The sequence below is a fragment of the Heterocephalus glaber genome, unplaced genomic scaffold, assembly GCF_053883595.1.
Source record: "Heterocephalus glaber isolate CG9 unplaced genomic scaffold, H.glaber_assembly_v1.0 deba00000546, whole genome shotgun sequence".
NCBI lineage: Eukaryota > Metazoa > Chordata > Mammalia > Rodentia > Bathyergidae > Heterocephalus > Heterocephalus glaber.
Window position 1 is genome coordinate 30,609,065 of NW_028258147.1, and position 21,237 is coordinate 30,630,301.

The 21,237-nt window shown below is 35.9% G+C and overlaps 1 non-coding gene across 1 annotated transcript; it reads left to right on the forward strand.

The window, feature by feature from the left end:
- The first annotated feature begins 20,891 nt into the window (after positions 1-20,891).
- Positions 20,892-20,995, forward strand: LOC147829662 (U6 spliceosomal RNA). The gene has a single exon (XR_015448812.1). It is a non-coding gene; the product is annotated as a U6 spliceosomal RNA (small nuclear RNA).
- The last annotated feature ends 242 nt before the right edge of the window (positions 20,996-21,237 follow it).

Genomic DNA, 21,237 nt, shown 5'->3' on the forward strand with positions numbered 1-21,237 from the left:
GGTATCCATCCATAGGTGAAAAAGTAAAACTATACACCTATCATGTACTATATTTAAAACTTCACTTCATCAAATTAAAATTTTAGATGAGAAATGGCAACACCAACAAAATAGAAGAATATCTTTATCATCTCCTATAAAGAAGGTATTCTTAAAATTCACATGAAAACTGTAAAAGTAAAACTTTACTATTTCACATAAAAGATATAAAAATAGTAAAAAGATAGTACATAAGCTGAGAAAACATATTTTTACACATAAAACTCACAAAACATTAATAGCAAAGTATATACAAAAATATAAAAACTAAATAAAATCTGCAAATCAATTAAAAAATTTTAAAAAGCAAAGGAATAAAAAGGGGAAAATCTTCAACAAGAACTTCATAGATCAATAATCACAAATGGAAACAAGCACATGAAAAGATGTTCAGCTTTATTAGAAATTATGAAATGTAAATTCAATCTACAATGAAAATTAGGAAATGTACATTCAATCTACAGTGAGATAATATCATACCCACAATACTGATGAGAATTAAAGTCTGGTAATATTCCACACTGCTCAGGGTGTGGGAAAGAGTTAGATTTTATACTATGATAGGAGTATCAATAACTTCCACAACCATTTTAGAACATAACTTGTTTTCTAATAAAATTGAAAGTATGTATACCCTAGGACAGAGAAATTCTACTCTTGGAAGTATAAGTATATAGGCACCCAAAAATCCTAAAATGGACATAGTCACACTATTTAGTAGTTCAGAAGACTATAAACAATTCAAATGCCTACCAACACTGGAAAACATAAGTGAGCTTTATTTTATTAAAATTCATTACAATAGATTATGATGTATTGTTAAAATGTAATAGATTTCAGCCACCCAAAACAACATGAATTTAAAAAACAATTTGATAAAATTGTACACTATGAGTCCATATATCTAAAGTCAATGTATTGTTTAAAGATTCAAGGAAATGATCTTATATATCTAAAGTCAATATACTATTTAAAGATTCAAGGAAATGATAAAGCTATTATGAAAAGAAATTTTTAAAAAACACTGGGTCATAGCTTTTTCAGAAAGAAAATGAGACAGGATATGACAGTGGCACACAGAGATTCAGTTTTTGAAATGTTCTGTTTCTTGCCTGAGCATTGAATAAGTGAATGTTAAGTATATTTATCCTACACATATTACTCCTTTTCCATAAACATTTTTATATTTATCAAACATATCTTTTCATGAATTATTAAAAATGTGTAAACATGTTAAGCACAATAACAATTTTTCAGGAACACCTTATGAGGAATCCTTATGTCCAGATCCAAAGGTTTAATCAGCTAAGGGCAACAGCAGCAAATTCAATTGCAAAGATAGATGCCTTGGACCATTGTAGCCTTTCACACGCAGTCACTTCATTTAATTTCCCTTGTTCCAGTTCTTCCTTTGCCAACACATCTCCCAATTATAAATCTAACACCATACGTAGGTTTGCCCACAGGGGAAAAGGTACTGATCACACGCATGAGTCACCGGAGAACTTGATAGTTCCATTCCTCACTTTAATTTAAAGCTGGGATTCTGGCTGGTATTTCAAGCTCTGAAAGCATCCTGAGCGGCAGTCTGTGCCTGTTGAAGACAAGATGGGACGATGAATCACTCCAAGGAGAAGAGCAGAGGGAAGCTGAGAAGGAGGCAGAACACCAGGAGGGAAGAAGCCACCCAAAGTCACAATTCTGGAATCAGATGCAAAATCAAGGGATTTTATGAGAACACTTAGTGGTTGCAGGCTGAAATTCGAATGGTTATAAAAGCATGTATTCTATTTATAAAGCAGTGAGTGCCACTGTGGAAGACAACCTTATATAGTGAAAAGAAAAAAGTTTTGAGAGTTAATCATAACTCAGACATTAGCTTTGTCTCCCAAGAGGTCCCTAAATTTATAAACGAAGATAAAATTACTGCTGGTGATTCAAGGTAATACACTGAACCTATTCTTAAGGGAAGGCAATTTGGTGAAAGAAGCTTAGCATTTGATGCCAGATCCCAATCTGATTCTGGCTCCTCCACCTTCTATCCAAAGTTGATTTTTCTCATCTACAAAAGGGGATAAGGAGACCTACCTTGGAGGTGCTATGAGATTTAGAGATGAGCCTAACATTGATAACATAGGAAGCGCTCAACAAAAGTGAGATAGTATTGTTGCCGGATGTCTATCTACCACTTAAAAATCAAGATGAGGAGACAGAGACTCTGAGGATGAGAAGAAGATGCAGCCATAGGCACAAACTAAGGCCCTCAGGCAGACACAAGGAATAGCAGGCAACAGTTAGGACTGGCTATGGCAAAGCAAGGAGGAAGCATAAACATGAAGGAAGTTGGACTGGCCTAGTCCAGTTGGTCCAGCCTGATACCAGTGACTCAGACATGGAGACTTCCACCCCAGGGCAGATTTCTAGTCCCTAAAATGGAGGTAAGAAAAGCTATACTGCCAGTGAACCCTAAAGGAACATGAGTAGCAGATGGGTAATCAAGATAAGGTCTCTGACCCAGTTTCAGCTAAGAGGCAGATGACATGGGAACCTAGATGCTAGAGCAGTGGTGTAAGTCAAAGTACTAATCACATGTTCAAAGCAAGAGGCCACAAGCCTAACATTTAAGTCCTCATCTCCTCTGCCTCACACCTGCATCTGGGAGTCCTTGTCTTGATTGCCCATCTGCTATTCCAGCCTCTTTGGAACTGACAGTAAAACTGACCGGATGCAGAGCCAGTTTGGGCTCCTTAAATGGTCCAATTAGGCAGAAGTAAACATTCTCTCCTCTGAGAAAGAAACATTCAAAAGCTCTGAGCTGATCTAGAGTACAAAGTCTGAGGGACTCAGGCTGACGAGGGGGCTGATCATCGCTTAACCTTGGCTGCCACACATGGAGCAGAGGGGAGAGTGGTGTGGAATAGCTAGCAGAGAGAAGCTACATGCCATCCATCACACCATCAAGACTAAGGCCAGCCACAGTCCTGGGTGTCAGGATTTGAAGCAGTTTTGAAACCTGGGCTAGTAGCTGTGCTAACAAAGGTATCAATAGATGGTATTTTGTAGGATGTGTGGAGGCTTGAGAAATAACGTGGATGGTAACAATCATGCAGGTGTCTAGGTGTCTCAGTTCCTTCAAACTCAAACTCACACTCTTTAGCCTGAGCCAGTTCTCTGCTAGCTCTTAGGCATAACAGCAAAATGCTACTCACAAAGATGGCTGCTTCTGAGTTTCTGCCCATACTGATTGCAAGTTTGATACACAAAGAACAAAAATCAATTTCCTAAAAATATGAAATAAAACCTCTCTGAATTCAAGAGGTATATGTTGTCATTTCAAAGTATTACAGAGTTCCAGGAGTATGGTTGTCTTTGAAAATCCCTTCAAAGGGAATCCATTGGGCTTCTGGAGTGCAAAACCAATCCAGTTTCAGAATAACTCTTAAAACAAGTTTTATTTATAGTTTACCTCTCACTGAGAACCTTAAACATGTTCTAATACAGTAAATATCTGTTTTCAGGTGCTTAAAATGTGCTGTAGATCATTATTTAACTTCAACAATGCATGTATTGTGTTTTTGGATGAAGTTTTCCCACTTAGCAAAGAGTGCTTAAATTTTATATCCAGTAAAATGGAAAGCTCTTCCTTTTAGTACTCAAAATCTCTTTTTTTTAATCATCAGCACTGCCAATGGGTCCTTTGGTGCATTAACAACAAGGACTCCTTTTGTCCAAATGCCCTCCTCCAATCAGAGAAGAAATGAATACACCAAATGGGGAATGGGGGTTATTCCATTTCAAGTTATAGTGTGCAGCAAATACTTGAGGAAATAATTGAACTTTCTAATCTCAGTGTAAAACTTTTGATGTCTTAGCTTGCAACTCCAGATTTTAATTAATAATACTGCTCAGTGGTTTTTCTATTTGCCCTTTCTTTTACTTGGATAAATATTCAATTCTACTTATTTCACTGCACATGGCATCTCTAAGCCATAGGAGTCATCAGTAAATACATCATAATTAGAATTTCTGGTGCTTGGTTCTTTCTATTACTCTGGGGGAAAAAATCCTTATGTCCTTCCTCTGTTCTGGCTTAGAGAAACACTTCAATATTCTTCCACTTAGCACTCTCCACCAGTTTCTCAGTTTCTGCGGCCCTCTAATCTCGCCATTTTAAAAATCCTTCCTAAGCTTTGAGTTTAAGCTACCTCCAAGTCTGTTTTGGCAAATTGGATTTTTACTTATATATGAAGAAAATAAAATTGCCATTAAAAAATAAAACAATTACCAGACAGCAGCTATGTTCTGAATGAATGGCAGAATTTTATCACATTTTGGGGGAAAGTTTTGTGTCTGGATCTTATTGTTACTATATTACAGAACAGCTTCTGGTCTAGTCTAGAAGAAAGTAAGAAAAAGGGAACCTGAATTGTGTTGCATAATAAAGTAACAGAAGCTCTTGACTTATCCTCTCTTTACCACAGGAAATGAGAAGATGGAAAATTGCAAACCCAGCAACCTGAGCCATTTAAGCTGAAAAGCAAGATGGCTCCTCTTGGATTCCCCTACTTAGACGATCTCTAGGTTCTTCAGAAATACTGAAGTTTGCCATTCAGGTAGCTTCTTCTGTGATGATCCTTTTGTTCTCCCAAGTATTCACTAAGCTCCTGTGAGAATGGCAACTCTGTGGTAGCACTGCCTCAGGAAATGAAGGGGAGGGGAGTTTATGCACAGTGGGGCACAGAAAGGAAGGAGGAGCCAGCAGGAGTGGTGATGAGTGGTAAGGCCAGGGAGAGGAGCTCTGAAGGACAGATGACGAACAACAAGGAGAAGGTATGTATGTCTCATGCCAGAAACCTCACAGATCTAAGAGAAGATGCTCGCCTTCCTACAGCTGTTGGCGTAGGGATGTAGTCGAAGTAAAATGTTTGCCCAGAGCACCAGAACTCCAATAGACAAATGGTTTATATAAACATGCAAATTTATTTTTCTTCTTGAAGAAGTCAGTCTCATTTCACCTTCTAATGGACATATTCCTTGTGGGTTATTCTCTTTGATACAAAATAAATCAATCCAAAATAATTGTTTATTCTCTGCCAACCCAACTCATGGCAGAGTTCTGTTCTTAGAACAGAACTTAGAACACTGACAAAAGAGTCTTGTTCTATTTTATATCTTTTTTTTTTTTTTTTGGTACCAGGGATCGAACTCAGGACCTTTCGAGGCAGGCACAGTGCCACTGAGCTAAATCCCCAGCCCGAAACTGTACTTTCTTTCTTTCTTTCTTTCTTTCTTTCTTTCTTTCTTTCTTTCTTTCTTTGGTACCGGGGATTGAACTCGGAACCTTGCGATTGCGAGGCAGGCACCTGAACCACTGAGCTAAATCCCTGGCCTCTATTTTATATCTTAAAATGGTTCTAAAAATCACTGTGAGAGAAGGCATTTAGGGCTAAATCAGGTTGGTTTTAGGCCACTCCATAGCCATAGTCTTCCTTTGTGCCACTCCTATCAGAGAGAAAACAAGGAAACCAAGTTATGATACTATATCCATATGACACAGAACAAGAGTGAAGCTAAGGAAAGCATAACCTCCAACTTACAGGCATTGGGCCTCACAGACTGCTGAGTCCAGGAAGAATGTCTTGCTTCTTCTCAATACCAGATGCTGGCAGCCTTATGAGTCCATGAAAACTGGTGTGTCAATGGCAGTGGACTCCTCCTTTGCCTATCTCTCTTCCTGTCAAATCACCTTTCACTGCACTGGCTACAGCCAGCTCTTCTGATCTAAGGCACATCCCTATGTAATCCTTTATTAATCATTTTCAGTCATAGGGCCACTGCTGCAGCCACCTCTAAGGACCCTTTGAGAATCTGCCATATTTTTGCTACACAGGTGCAATCTGGAAAAGCAATGAAATTAATACTATAGAGCACCTCTTGACCAATGGGGCATGAGAGCTGGTGGATAAACATTCTTCTCTTCCACTTTACACTGCTTACTAGTAAATTCCATTGCACATTGTAGTGACCAGCTCAAGATGGTAGCTTTGAGCCACCTTTGCCTTTCTGTCCTACTACCATATAGTCCTCTATGTGGGTTTCTCCAATTAACTTCCTGTAAACACATTCTTTTTTTTTTTTTTTTTTTTTTTTTTTTTAAGGGAAATCAGGTTAAGCAAACCATCAAATCCCATCTTATCTCCTTGCTGTGCTTTAAGGCAAAAAAGAAGGATCTGAGCTGCTTGTGGAGGTTACACTTGATGATGTCAACTTCTTTGGCTTGGTAGCCTTCTAGGGGATGAGTACCGCACACTTCTGGGTGTGTCTGGGTGGATCTTGTAGATTTGACCTTGGGTGCTATTTATGGTCCCTCCCCTCTTCCTCTCTGGAGCTGTTTCCCTGTTCTGCCCCACCCCCACCCAACATGCTTTGCTAACAAGCCCTTCCACCATAATGTTCCTGCCTTGGAGTCAGTCAGACATTGACTGAACCCTCTGAAACCATGAACCAAATTAAACCTCTCATCTTTTAAAGTGTTGAGTATTGTGTTCCTGCAATTAGAAAGCTGACTAATACAATGCATCAGTTAAGTAAGATAGGATTTGTTGTTTGTTGTTGCTGCAATTCATGTAAACAGGAAGTGAGGGGCAAAGGTAAGCAATTATATACCTTCAGTGGCCAGTCATGATGAAGGTATTGCAAATGTCTACAGTATCCCATGTTGTAATATTAAAATGTTGCCTCTTCTCATCTGGCTAGTGAAGTCAAGTTTCTTTGTGTCTTTTTTTATCACCTCAGCATTATTCATTAGCTTTTATCCATTTTTGTTCTATTACTGCACAAAGGATATATTTGCCTCATGCCATGTGCCTGGTGGCCTAGTGACCATGCCCTTTCATCTAGTTAGTAATGTGTCTTCAATAATATGAAGAAAAAAAATGAAGGTTCTCCTTTCTTTTTTCTTTTCCTTCCTTCCTTCCTTCCTTCCTTCCTTCCTTCCTTCCTTCCTTCCTTCCTTCCTTTCTTTCTTTCTTTCTTTCTTCTTTGTTTCTTTCTTTCCTTCTTTTGTGCTAAGAAATCAAACCCAGGACCTCAAGACCTCACACATGTTAAGCAACCACCTGACCACTGAGCTACCCCTCCAGCCCTTTTTATTTTTTATTTTGAGAGCAGGTCTCACTACATTGCCCCTATACATTTCTTTTATTGTAGTGATTTATTCACTTTTTAATATATTCTTAAAAGTTTCAAGGCTAATGTTTTATAACTCACCAATTTACTCTTTTATGGTATAAAATACCTTTTACAATATTTCAAAGGAAAAAGAAGTCCTTTTAAGAAGTTAGTCTGTGATAACTTGCAATAAGTTAACTCATTACTTTTATGTGAGTGGTTTAGGAGAACACCAAAACCAAGAAGATATTTCTTGGCTCTGTTCTGAGAGGTTATTGAGAGCCAAGGAGCAGTGATGATTATGTGATTTTTGTTGTTGCTTCTTTTTATGTGGTGTATTGCATTTATTGATTTGTGTATATTGAACAATCTTTGTATCCCTAGAATGAATCCTAATTGATCCCGATGCATGATATTTTTGATGATTTATTGCATTCTGTTTGCTAGTATCTTATTGAGGATTCTTGCATCTATGTTCATTAAAGAGATTAGACTGTAGTTCTCTTTTTAGATTGAGTACTTTTCTGGTTTTGGAATCAGGATAATGCTAGCTTCCAGGAATGACTTTGGAAGTCCAGCTTCCCTGTCAGTTTTATTAGAGTTTGAGGTCTATTGGTGTTAGGATTTCTCTAAAGTTCTTGCAGAATTTGGCAGTGAATACTTCAGGACCTGGGATTTTCTTTGTAGTTTTTAATCATTTTTTAATTTCATTGACTTATATTGGATTATTCAGAATTTTTACATCTCTTGGCGCCACTTTGGATATATATTCATTTTTCTGAGTTCTCTATTTTCTTATAGTACAGGTTCTCAAAGTAATTGCCAATGATCTGTATTTTGGCAGAATCTTTTGTGATTTTGCCCTTTTCATTTCTAGTTGCATTGATTTGGATCTTTTCTCTCCTTTTATGTTAAGATTGGTTAGGGGCTTTCCAACTCTTTTATTCTTTCAAAGGATAACTGTTTGGTTCATTGGTTCTTTGTATTGTTTTTTAGTCTCAATTTCATTAATTTTTGATCTTTATAATTTCTTTCCTTGTACTAGCTTTGGATTTGGATTGTTCTTGTGTTTCTAGGACATTGTGTGCATCATTAGATTATTTACTTGAGCTCACTGTTTTTCTGATATGGACATTTACAGCTGCGAACTTTCCTCTTAGGGTCATTTTCATTGTGTCCCATTGGATCTGGTATATTGTTCTGGCATTATCATTTGATTCAAGGAACTATATAATTTCTTCGTTGATTCCATTGATTATTCAAGAGGATATTGTTGAAGAAACACTAAACCTGCTGAAAGAGAGGTTAAGTAGAACTCTTGAAGACATTGGTGTAGGAAAAGATTTTATGAACAAAACCTCAGTTGCCCATGAACTAGCACAAACAATCAAAAGTGGGATCTCTTCTTATTAAAAAGCTTCTGCACAGCAAGAGAAACCACCAATAGTGTGAAGGAACAACCACAATGTGGGAAAAAATTTTTACCAGCTGTCCCTCAGACAAAAGTCTACTTCTAGAATTTATAAAGAACTGAAAAAATCAGACCTCCCAAATTTAAAGACCCAATCCAAAAATGAGCATCTGAAATGAACAGACATTTCTCAGACAAAGAAGTAGAAATAGCAGATAAACATATGAAAAACTGTTCAACATCACTGGTCATTCAAGAGATGTAAATGAAAACAACACTGAAATTCCACCTTACCCCAGAAAGAATGGGTGCTATCATGAAATCAACCAATAACAAATGCTGGCGGGGCTGTGGGGAAAGAGGAACCCTACTACACTGCTGGTGGGAGTGTAGACTGGTGCAACCACTGTGGAAATCAGTATGAAGATACCTCAAAGAACTAGGATTGGAAGTCCCATTTGACCCCACTATTCCACTGCTAGGTATCTTTCCCAAAGAATTAAAAGAATCACACCACAGTGATATATGTACACCCATGTTCATAGCAGCGCAGTTTGTAATTGCTAAAACTTGGAAGCAGCCCAATTGCCCATCGACTGGAGACTGGATAAAGAAAGTGTGGTTTTTTAAAAAATAAAATGAAGTACTACTCAGCCATAAAAAATGAGAAATTAGAGACATTTATAGCTAAGTGAATGCACGTTGTGGTGATACTCTTAAGTGAAATAAATAGGACACACATGTATAAATACTGAATAGTTTCTCTGGTGTGAGAAACTGAAAGTGTAAATAAGGACTAAATGTATAATAGGTAATGTGAAGTAGGAAGAAAAGGGGCAAAGAGGAAGGAAGTGGGAGGGCTAGGGGAATGGAAAGAAGGGAATGGAATTAATATGAGAAAATGTAAAAATTGGAACAAGTCTTTGTAAATAGGGAGGGATGGAGGGGTTGAAGGGAGGCCTGGGCAAGGGTGAAAAATAAGAACCAAGAGAGACTATGTAAAGGTGCAAATTTCCAATGATGAATGTCATTATATTGTATACCTAAAATGTACCAATAAAGTTAATTTTTTAAAAAGAGGATATTGTTGAATTCTCATGTGTTTGCATTGTTTCTTTGGTTTCTTTTGCCATTGATTTCCTCTTTCATTACACTATGGTTTGATAATAAGCATGGGATAATTTTGATTCTTTTGCGTTTTCTTAAGTATGCTTTCTGGGATAGCATGTGATTTACTTTGGAGAATGTCCCATGTGTTGCTGAGAAGAAAGTGTATTCTGTTGTTGATAGAACGTTCTGTAGATATCTACTAAGTCCATTTCTTTGAAGGTTTGGCTCAACTCTAATATTTCTTTGTCAATTTTTTTGTCTAGTTGATCTATTTATGATAATGGGTTACTGAGGTCCCTGATTACAATTGTGTTGTAATGAGGTCCCTGATTACAATTGTGTTGGCATTTATCTGATTTTTTTTATGTCTGGTAATGTTAGTATTTGTTTTATGAAGTTAAGAACGCCAATTTTGGTGTGTATATGTTTATAATTGTTATCTTTCTCTGTTGAATTGTTCCCTTAACCAACGTATAGCTATGTTCTTTGTCTCTTCTGATCAGTTTTGGCTTGAAATCCACTTTGTCTGAAATTAGAATAGCAAGTCCTGCTTTTTTCTCGGTTCCTTTTGCATGGAATACTGTTTTCCATTCTTTGATATTTAATCTGTGAATTCCTTTTGTTTTCTGTATGCTGCATATTGTTGGGTTTTATTTCATTATACATTTTGTCATTCTGTATCTTTTGATTGGGGAGTTAAGGAGATTCACATTGAGTTATTACAGAAAGGTATTGACTGCCACTCACTACTCTGCCATTTTGAATCCATGTATTGCTTAATTTGTGCATTATCTATTCAGATCATTTGCCCATTTATAAATTGGATTACTTTGTTTTTATTTTTAAGTTTTTTGAGTTATACATATATATATTTATATAGATACATTTATATATATATTTATATATATATTTATATATATTTATATATATTTATATATATTTATATATATTTATATATATATCTTGATATTTACCCTCTGTCAGAAGAAGAGTTAACAAATATTTTCTCCCAATCGTCATGCTGTTTCTTCACTCTGTTGACTATTTCTGATATGATCTTCACACATTTCTCACAAATTTCTTCCCCTCTTTGGCCACTCCCTAAGGGAGTATCAGATCTCTTGAAAAGCCATTGTCCATACTCTTAAGTAAAATAAATAGGACACACATGTAAATACTGAATAGTTTCTCTGGTATGAAAAACTAAAAGTGTAAATAAGGATCCAAATGTATAATTGATAATGTCAAATAGGAAGAAAAGGTCTAAAGGAGTAGGGAAGGGTGGGGATAGGGGAAAGGAAAAAAGGGAAAAGAAAAAAATATGAGAAAAGGAAAAAATGGAAACAAAGTCTTTGTAAATAGGGACGGGTGGAGGGGTTGAAGGGAGGGCAGGGGAATGGGGAGAAAATAAGAACGAAGATACAACATGTAAAGGTACAAGATCCCAATGATGAATGTAACTGTATTGTATACCTAACATGTACCAATAAACTTAATAAAAAAAAAAAAGAAAAGCCATTGTCATTGATAAGAATGTGTGATAACTTCTTGGAACCACTGATCTTTGTCAATGTTTCAATAACCTAGATAATAAACATTTTTATACAGTAATACCTTGGTTCATGAATGCTTCTGTTTGCGAAAAATTGAGTTCACAAACAAAAGCATTCAGCAAAATTTTGCTTCCTTTGAAAACTCCACATTGGGTGACAAACATGACTATGGCCATCTTTCCCACACAGACACAAATGCAGCCATTTCCCCAAAAGTGTAAAACAAATTAAGTTTGTAAACCAAGGTAGCACTGTACTGTTCAACTGACCTTTTTCCCCTTATATCAACTAAATTTGGATGAAAGACTGAAGTAATATTCCTCTTACGGCTTAAGAACAAAGAAAATTTCTATGCTTTAAACACAGGATTGATTTATTTCCACAAGATGGAATTCTCTGCAGTTCCAATTTCACGTGAAGAGTTCTAAGATTTCTAAGTTCCTACTCAGAGCAGGCCTGCTTATTTGATGTGCAGTGGAATAACCAGTCATAAATTCTGGGTTAGCCTCCCATCTAAATGGATGTAAGGAAAGTGATGCTTCTCACTTTGTCTCAAGACTTTACCAGTTCAAGAATTAGAGCAAACAGAAGACAAATTAAACTTTCTATGAAATATGTGGACCCAGACTCAAAAATTGATGTTAAATTGAGACCATGTCACAGAGATTTTTGTGCACATATTAACTGACTTGGACATGAGTAATTATCTTATTTAGTCATATTGGGGCCTTTCAAAGATAACTCTTATGCCAAAAGGGAGCTTATATGCTCTTTCTAAATCAGCCCCATGTATACCATGGCCCAGAATTGAACTCCTTCTCAGATGTCCACAAGAATTCCAGTGATCAATCATATATTTGGATTTTGTAAGTACACTAAAGATCTAAGGACTACCAGGAACTCAGACTGCTCTAAACTCTTTTTCTCCTAATCTATTTTCTTCCTTATTCCTTTATATGTTTTCTCCACCATACACCTCTACCCAAGCCACACACTCAGCAGCAATATTAGTTCCTCCCCTCACCTCATATGTAACAAGAATCACAGTGTATCCAATTATTTCCTTAATAAATGCAATGCTCCCCCTAAAAATAATCAGGAGGATAAACTTTTCTCTATTCCATTACAGATATGTTGATGAGTAAAGAAAACTAAAGGCAACGCAATAAAAAATCTCCCATAAGATGCATTTGAAGGATATAACATGATTGACCAGTGACCTCTGGTCAAACTCATTCTCAAGCGGAGTGAGCAAAACTGGATGGAAAGAAAAGATGACAATGCCACAAGAGGAACTAGTAAGCAATCTCAAGCCATTTAGAGGAACTAGGAAGAGAAAGATGAGCCCTTGAATTCTGAATATTCTTCTGGCTCAATCTGGCCAATAGCTATGGATCAGATCAATAGTATCTTGGTAAGTGTGGATGGCATACTTGGACCTTGGAACTTCGTGTACTTCATTAATCATGCAATAAAGGGAATCCATATTTACATGGTCAAATTTTTAGAACTTTTTCATCATGTTAATACAATCATAGAATTATTTTAGACCCTTTTATTGTTTCATCTTATTGTATTCTCAAAATAACAACGCACAAATAGAAATATGAAAAGAAATATGAAAAGAAAAAACAACCAGTTCTGAAAAGAGTAGAGACTTAACAAGTTAATAATAAGAGTTGGGGCTCATACTAATTTTTCTGTTTTTCCTGGACCGCATGCTTCCTTCCCCAGGAGACCTTAGCAAGATGATACAAAAGAAATTTAGTTTTCTCCCATGATACTTAGTTGGACTTGTGCTCAATTAATTAGCTCGTGTTTCTTCTATCCTGTGCCCCCATGTTTTAGAAACTGTGTGATTCTATGCCTCCCTGTTGGTGGTTCTCCAACTGCAAGCTGGGTGCACACCATGCCAAAACTATCTGATGGTTTGATGAAGTGAGCCAAGGCAGGAGTCCTTTCAGCTACTTGATGGTAATTTTCTGTCATTCCCATCCACCCCCTAGTGAATTTTAATTCCCTACTGGGATAAAGAATTTTTAAATAATATCAAAGTTGAAAGTTGAAAAATGATTTTATAATGATTCATCAGCCAGGATGTAAAGGAGGAAAGTGAGGAGGGGTGGGAGGGGGAGGAAGAAGAGCTTCCATCTTGGGATAGTCTACTGTGTTCCAGGTACCGCACTAAGCACATCATATACTTTATCTTAATTAGAAACATTTTTATACATGTTTTTGTCTTTATATAAATGAAGTTTGTGTTGCTGATGAAGTGACTAACTTTAGAACTCTAGGCCTTGATCCCTAGTACTTGTTCTAAAGTGAACAATTAGGACTAAGACCCTTAAGTAATGCTATCGTTTAGAATGAGAACTGTAAGAAATAACTAATTTAGTATTTGTTTCTTAAACATATGCTGCAACATTGGTTTTCTCCAGTCATATGCCCTGTGGGTGTAAGTTAATTTTTTGTTATCGCGTTCCAATATTACTACTTCCCGTATTACAGAAAATATTCCTAGATCCTACAGAAAAGGCCCTGTTTACACCATACAAAGTTAACTTTACACCATACAAATCCAGTAGCAATTTACCTATACTTATGACATTGCTTTCTCTGTTTTCACAAGTTACTTCAACCTGTCTTTAAGACAATTAAGAATACTGGAAAAGTTTCCTCCTTAAAGGTCCTCTAGTATCATTCTTTGATGAAGACTTACACAGTCCATCCCAGAGCCATATAGTCTGCAGATATAATGAGAAGGGAAATTCAGAGATCAGAGCAAAACAAAAGAACATCAAGTGACAAGCTGTATGCTGGAGTGCATGTGACAGATAGGAATTTGAATTTCCTTTTGCCTCTTTATTACCTGTGTGACTTGAGATGTTTTAGTTGTTGTTTTTATCACCTTTAAAATGAAGACAAAAACAGTGTCTGTCTCATATGGGCATTGTAAAGGTTCAGAGAAATGGATATCGTGGCCAGCATATAACAAGAGTTGAGGAGATGCTAATGATAGTGATAGAAATCTCTGCCACTTCCTGGATATGCAACGTCACCAAGTCACTTAACCTGTCTAGCCTCAGATTCTTCTCTGCTTCTCCTCTGACTTACAAAATAAAGGAAATATATTAGTCTACTTTTTAACCCTGTCCATGAATCAAAATTATTCTGTACATTTAAGCAGAGATCGTATTTACCAAATACACTGTGTGCTGCTTGACACTCTTCAGCATTGTACTTAGGTTTTGACCTCATAACTACTTCTGGCCAATAGAAATAAAAGTGCAAATGATTTGCTCTTTTGAGACCAAAATAGACAAGAGCCAGAGCAAATTGTGAAATTCTCTCTCTCTCTCTCTCGTTCATCTGAAATCACAGTTTTCAGATAGCATTGTTGCAATACAGGTGCAGCCTGGAGCTCTGAGCCTGCATCTGTACTGGAGAGGAGAAAATCTGCCTGACCTGGATTTGACCGTGACTAGAGCAAGAAATAATTCTTTGTAGTATGCAGCAAATGAGATTTTAAAAATATGACTATGAATGCAGCTAGCAGTTACTCATTTTGAAGTATACTGAACTCAAGCTCCTCCATATCCCATATCTTAAATTTTTATGCAAGTAAATTTTTAAAATAAAAAGTAAAGTAACTCTTGCAGAGAGATGAGAGGGGGAAGGAAATGTATGCAAAGAACAGCAGATTTTCTGAGGGGGCTACATGAAAAACACAGAATAGGTCAAGAAGCGAACAAGAGATTATTTTTGTGTAGTTTCCAGCTTTCTGGAACTTGCTACATGCCACCCTCTTCCCATTATTTTGGCTCCTGATTTTATTTCACTGTACTCTCAGAGAATTTTATGACATGTTTTTATAGCCCTTACTGTGTCTGCTGGTATGTCACTGGGCATGGTAAAATTCTTAAAGCATAATTAATTTTATTGTAATAATTACACTAATCATCAGAAGAAAAACATTTTTATCAGAAATTAAATGAAGAGACATACAATATTTGACTTCTCTGCTTTATAAAATATTTGGAAAAACCAAAGTAGACACCAGAATTTGAAAATAAGGAAATGCTGTGGGAGGACAATAAGATAGATAATGTGATGATGGAAAAAGTAGTGTCTCACAAAGGCAACAGCACTCAGGAAAGAGTCTCAATACCCAACATAGACAATCTATGTTTTCTAAGAGAAGAGACATAAAAGTCAAAATGCAAAGTATGGTCAGAGATTTACACAGGAACTTCAAAAAGAAGAACCTAGCTTCATTTTACAGAATGTACTTCATTTCTATATTAATTTTCTGCCTTTAAAAATAGGTACAACACATAATGTATCAAGAGAAGGAAGAAGAGGCCAGGGATTTAGCTCAGTGGTTCTGCCACCCACCTCGCAAGCACAAAGTCTGGAGTTTGATCCCCGGTAAAAAAAAAGAGAAAGAAGGAATAATTGAATCTACAAATGCAATGAGAATATCAGTTTAGAGAAACTGATATTCTTTGTGTTTCTATCCTTCTATTCCTAGTTTAAAAAAAGTTGTTAGGCAGACATCAATGCTATTTTATTAAGAATGTTTTACTTAAATATGAATTTCAAAACTAAATAAATGCTAGTGATTTCACTCTTTATATCATTCAGAAGATTGGTTTGTCCACACCATTTATGAGTCAAATGACATTTTGGAAGAGAGACCACCGCAGCATAGCAAACAAGAAAGCTAAAAGTCTCAGAGGATGATGGTTGACCTAATCCAAACAAACTATCTCTTGGTTCCATCAGTTGTTGCCTAGTCTCAGCAAAGGGCTAAGAATAAATAAAGCACAAGAGCTGAAGAGGGTCTGTTTGGCTTTCTGTTTGTGTTTGTTCAAGCAGATGAGTGATAGAACTGTGAGTTGATTTCTGCCAACTGCATGGAAGCCATCAGATCATTGACGTCAGCGGTGTGAAAGCCACCATGCCTCACAAGATAAAAAGGAAAAGTACACAGTGTAATGAGTATGAAGCTTGAAGTAATAAATCAGGCCTCTGGGGATGGAATAAGACTTCACTAACAAAATCACCACTCAATGATTCCTTGCTTGAAACCCCAGAGAGTGACTTTTTGCAAAGTGAAATTACTTGAGAACATGGTAGATATCAAGAGGCACAAAGCAGCTTTATGTTATGCCAATAAAGAATGGATGCATGTAGCTTTTGAACCTTTGAGCTAGGTACACTGTGTCATTAACAGGAGACTCATTTCTCCAAAATCTGGCCAAGAATTGGCCATTTTCACCTCATTTTCAAGCTATATATTGAGAATAATGTGGTAGGAAGAAAAAAAGAGGCAAAAGTCCTAGATGTCAGTGACTATAGGTTAGATGCAACTAACCACTGATGGATTCCACAGTACTGGCATACAGGATAGTAATTTTTGTCCCTCACTCACTGTCTAGAAATCAATGGAGGCATCACTACCCATAGAGACAAAGAAGAGGGAGAGTGAGTAAGAAAAGTGAAGACCTGGAGAATAGAGGGAGGAGGTCATGAACCAAGGGCATAAACAATGCTAAGGGAACCATGGCTGCATTTCAATAATCTGGGCTTTTGCTCCCTATACGTTTCCTGAGTAGAAGTGGGAAGACCTGTCATTAGACTGGACCTCCCCTCCTCCAAACACACATGGACACACACACACACACGCACACACACACACACACCAACATTTAAACTGCATCTGTTAATAATTCAAATCTAAAATGTCCCCTAAAACTCTCATGTTCAGAGGTGAGAATTACAGAAGGTCATAGTATCATGAGGGCTTCCACATCATAAGTGGGTCAATCCATTCATGGTATCATAATTTCATGAGACATTATTGAGTAATAATGAAAATTGAAGAGGTGAAGCCTCCTTGAAGGGGTACATGATGATGGTATGACTTTGGAGACTCTGTCTTGTCTCTTACCTTTTATCCTCTGGTTCCTTCTTTTTTCTCTGTGTTTCCTGATTGCCATGAGGTGAGAAGCTCTCCTACCATGATGTTTCTGCTTCCCCACAGGCCTAAAATCAGTGACACTAAGTGACTATGGACTGAAACCTCTGAAACCATGAGCCAAATTGAACCGGTCCTCTTTCAAATTGTTTATGTCAGGTATTTTGTCACAAGGACAAAAGTTCACTAGCCCATTAATTCAGTTCCATTTGTAAAAATTCACTTTTTGCGAGAAAAAATTAACAATAGCCATTAACACATTCCTATTTTTAAAAATTCACTTTCTGCAAGCAAGAAATAATTATCAATATAGCCTAAACTCACAAATGTATCAATTTGAGGACATTGCTTGATACCTTGCTAGGAAATATAAGATAGCTGGATAGGGCTCAGCGGCACTCCTACCTTACTCAACATGCATATGGTTCATTTGTTTACCATTACTTCTTAAGTCCACAGTTTTATTCCATATTTAATTTTTTCTTGATGAACTAGTAGTTCTTAAAGCACAGATCTATGAGTAGTAAAACTTTCCAATATCTGAGATGCCTGAAAATTCTTCAATAGTGCAGTAGGTGCACATAGAGTTCTGGTTAAAAGTTTATTTTCTCTCAGACCATTAAAGATGTTTCCCAGCTCAAAACCATCCATTTTTCCTCTAATTGATTCATTATTTAAACATTTCTTTACAAGCAACAAGATTTTTCTGTTAGTATTGAAGACTTTCTTTTTGTCCATGATGCAATTTCAACAGGAACTCCTTCAGTCTGGGGCTTTTGATTTCTCTTAAATCTCTTAGCCATGATTCCTTTTAATATCTTCTTTTTCCCTATTCATTACATTCTTTTATCTGAAACTCCACTAGGCTCATCACAGAGCTTATCAAACTATATTTTTCTTTTATGTTCTCTAACTCTTGATGCTCCTGTGCTGTGTTCAGGGCAATTTTCTCAGCTATCTCCCAATTCCCTAATTCCTCTTTGATTAGTATAGTACACTTTGGTATTTTTGGAGAAATTTTATTAAGATATTACTCACATAACATATAATTTGCTGTTTTTAAAGTGTACAGGTTAGTGATTTTCAGCATATTCTGAAACACACTGAGCTGTGTAAATATCACCAAGATGAATTTTAGAGTGTTTTCATCACTCCAAAAAAAAATCTGTTTTATTTAGTAGTCCTGTCAGAAATCTTTCAAGCCTGAGATAACTACTAATATCATCCTATCTCTATAGATTACCTGTTCTATACATTTAATGTCAATAGATTCATACCATAGGTGGTCTTTTCTGACTGGCTTCTTTAATATATTTTCAATAGTCATCCATCTTATATGTAGCATATATCCATCCTGTACTCCTTTACACTATTGAATAATATTCATTGTATAGCTATATAACAAAATTTTAATCAATTCATCAGCTAATAAACATTTCAGTTATTTCCACTTTGGGCTCTTATGAATAATAATCATTTACATACACTTTTCATATAGGCATGTTTTTATTTCTTAGGAATGGAATTGCAGGATTATAGAGTAAATTCATGTATAAACTTTTGAAATACTTCCAGGATATTTCACAAAGTGGCTGAACTATATCACATTCATACCAGAAGTGCATGATCATCTCAGTTTCTCCATATTTTCATCAATACTATGTATTATCTTTTTTATTGTAGTCATCCTAATGAGTGTGAGGTAAAGTCTCACTGTAGTTTTGGTTTGTTATGTGCATAAATTCTTGGGATGAGTATTTGTTCAATTATTTTGCCATGTGTTAATTGGATTATTTGTGTTCTTATTATTGAATTGTAAGAGTCCTTTATATTTTCAAAATGTAACTCTCTTTTTAACCATATGATTTGTAAATATTTTCTCCCATTCAATGGTTTGTTGTTTCATTTTTGTGGTATTCTTTGCAACTCAAAAGTTTTAGTTTTGATGAAGTCAATTATGCTATTTTTTCTTTCTTCTTTGTATTTTTTAGTTATATCTAAGAAACCATTATTAAATCCAAGACAATAAAGGTTTATGCCAATGTTATAGTTTTTGTTCTGACATTTAGAGCCACTTTTACTTATGTTTTATATGTAGGGTGGAGTATGTTTCCAATTCAATTCAGGCAAATAGCCAATTGTCTCAATATTATTTATTGAAAAGAGTATGCTTTTCTCTATTTAATTGTTTTGCACCTCTGTCAAAAGTCAATTGACTGTAAGAGTTTATTTCTGGACTCTTAATTCCATCTATTGATTTATAGCCCAATCTTGGTGACATACTATATTTTGAGGTTTTTGTAATTTCACACTAAATTTTGAAGTTGGGAAGCCTGAGTTTTCCAACTTTGTTCTTTCCCAAGATTATTTTGGAATAAATTTCTAGACATAAATGAATTTTTAAAAATTGAATCAAGGGCCAAGGATTTAGCTCAGTGGCTCCACGCCTGCCTCGCAAATGCAGGGTCTTGAGTTTGATCCCTGTACCCCCCCAAAAAAAATTGAGTTAAGAAAATATAAAAACTTTCAACAGAACAATAATAGGCAAAGAAATAGAGACAATAATAAAAACTCTATCAACTAAAAACAACCTAGGACCCAATAGATTCACTGCTGAATTTTACCAGAACTTCTGGGAAGACCTAATGCAAAAACTACTTGAACTCTTCCATGAAATCGAAAGGGAAAGAGCTCTGCCAAATTCATTCCTAAAACCTAGCATTTCCTTAATACCAAAATCAAACAAGGGCTTAACAAAAAAAGAAAACTATTAGATCAATCTTCTTAATAAATGGAAATGCAAAAACCTCTGAAAACATACTAGCAAATAGAAGGCGACAAGTCATTTAAAAGGACATACATAATGAACAAGTTGTCTTCAAACCAAGTATGACTAAACATATGTAAATCAATAAACAAACAACACATTTCATACACAGAAGGACATAAATCAAAAGACTATCTCAATAGATGCAGAAAAAGCATTTGACAAAACCCAACATCCATTCATAATAAAGATCCTGATGAAAATAGATATAGAAAGGCCTTACCTCAAACTTATGTCAAAAATGGTGAAAAATTGAAAGAATTTTTGAAAGAATAAGACTAGGGTGTCCACTGACTTCTGTACAATATAGTACTTGAAACTTTAGCCACAATATGCAGGCAAGAGAAAGAAATTATATAGCTAGATGGATGGAATAAATAGTACAGGCATGTCCAGATACAGAATAGTTTCTCTGGTGTGAAAAACTGAAAGTGTAAATAATCAAAATGTATAATAGATAATGTGAAATAGGAAGAAAAGGTCTAAAGGGGAGGAGGAAGTGGGAGGAGTAGGGGAAAGGAAAGAAGGGAAAGGAAAAAATATGAGAAAAGGAAAAAATGGAAACAAAGTCTTTGTAAATAGGGAGGGGTTGAAGGGAGGGCAGGGGAATGGGGAAAAAAATAAGAACTAAGGTATATCACGTAAAGGTACAAATTTCCAATGATGAATGTCATCATATTGTACACCTAAAATGTACCAATAAACTTAATGAAGAAAAAAAATCTAGGAATTTACCTAACCAAAGAAATGAAAGATATTTGCAATGAAAACTACAGTACAATTAAAAAAAAAAGAACTTTAGTTCTGACTTTGGCAGCACATATACTAAAATTACAACACAGAGAAGATTAGCATGGCCCTTGCGAAAGGATGGCATGCAAATTCGTGAAGAGTTCCATATTTTTTCTTTTTTAAAAAAGAGAGAGATTGAAGAGGATATTAAAAAATGGAAAGACATTCCCCGTTCCTTATAGGCAGAACTAATATTGTCAAAATGGCCATATTACCAGCAATGATATATACATTTAATACAATTCCAACAAAAATACCATCAGCATTTTTCACAGAATTAGAAAATAATTGTAAATCTTAAAAAATTATTGTTGACACATGTTTGCAGTCCATAATGATTACATTCCTTTCATCC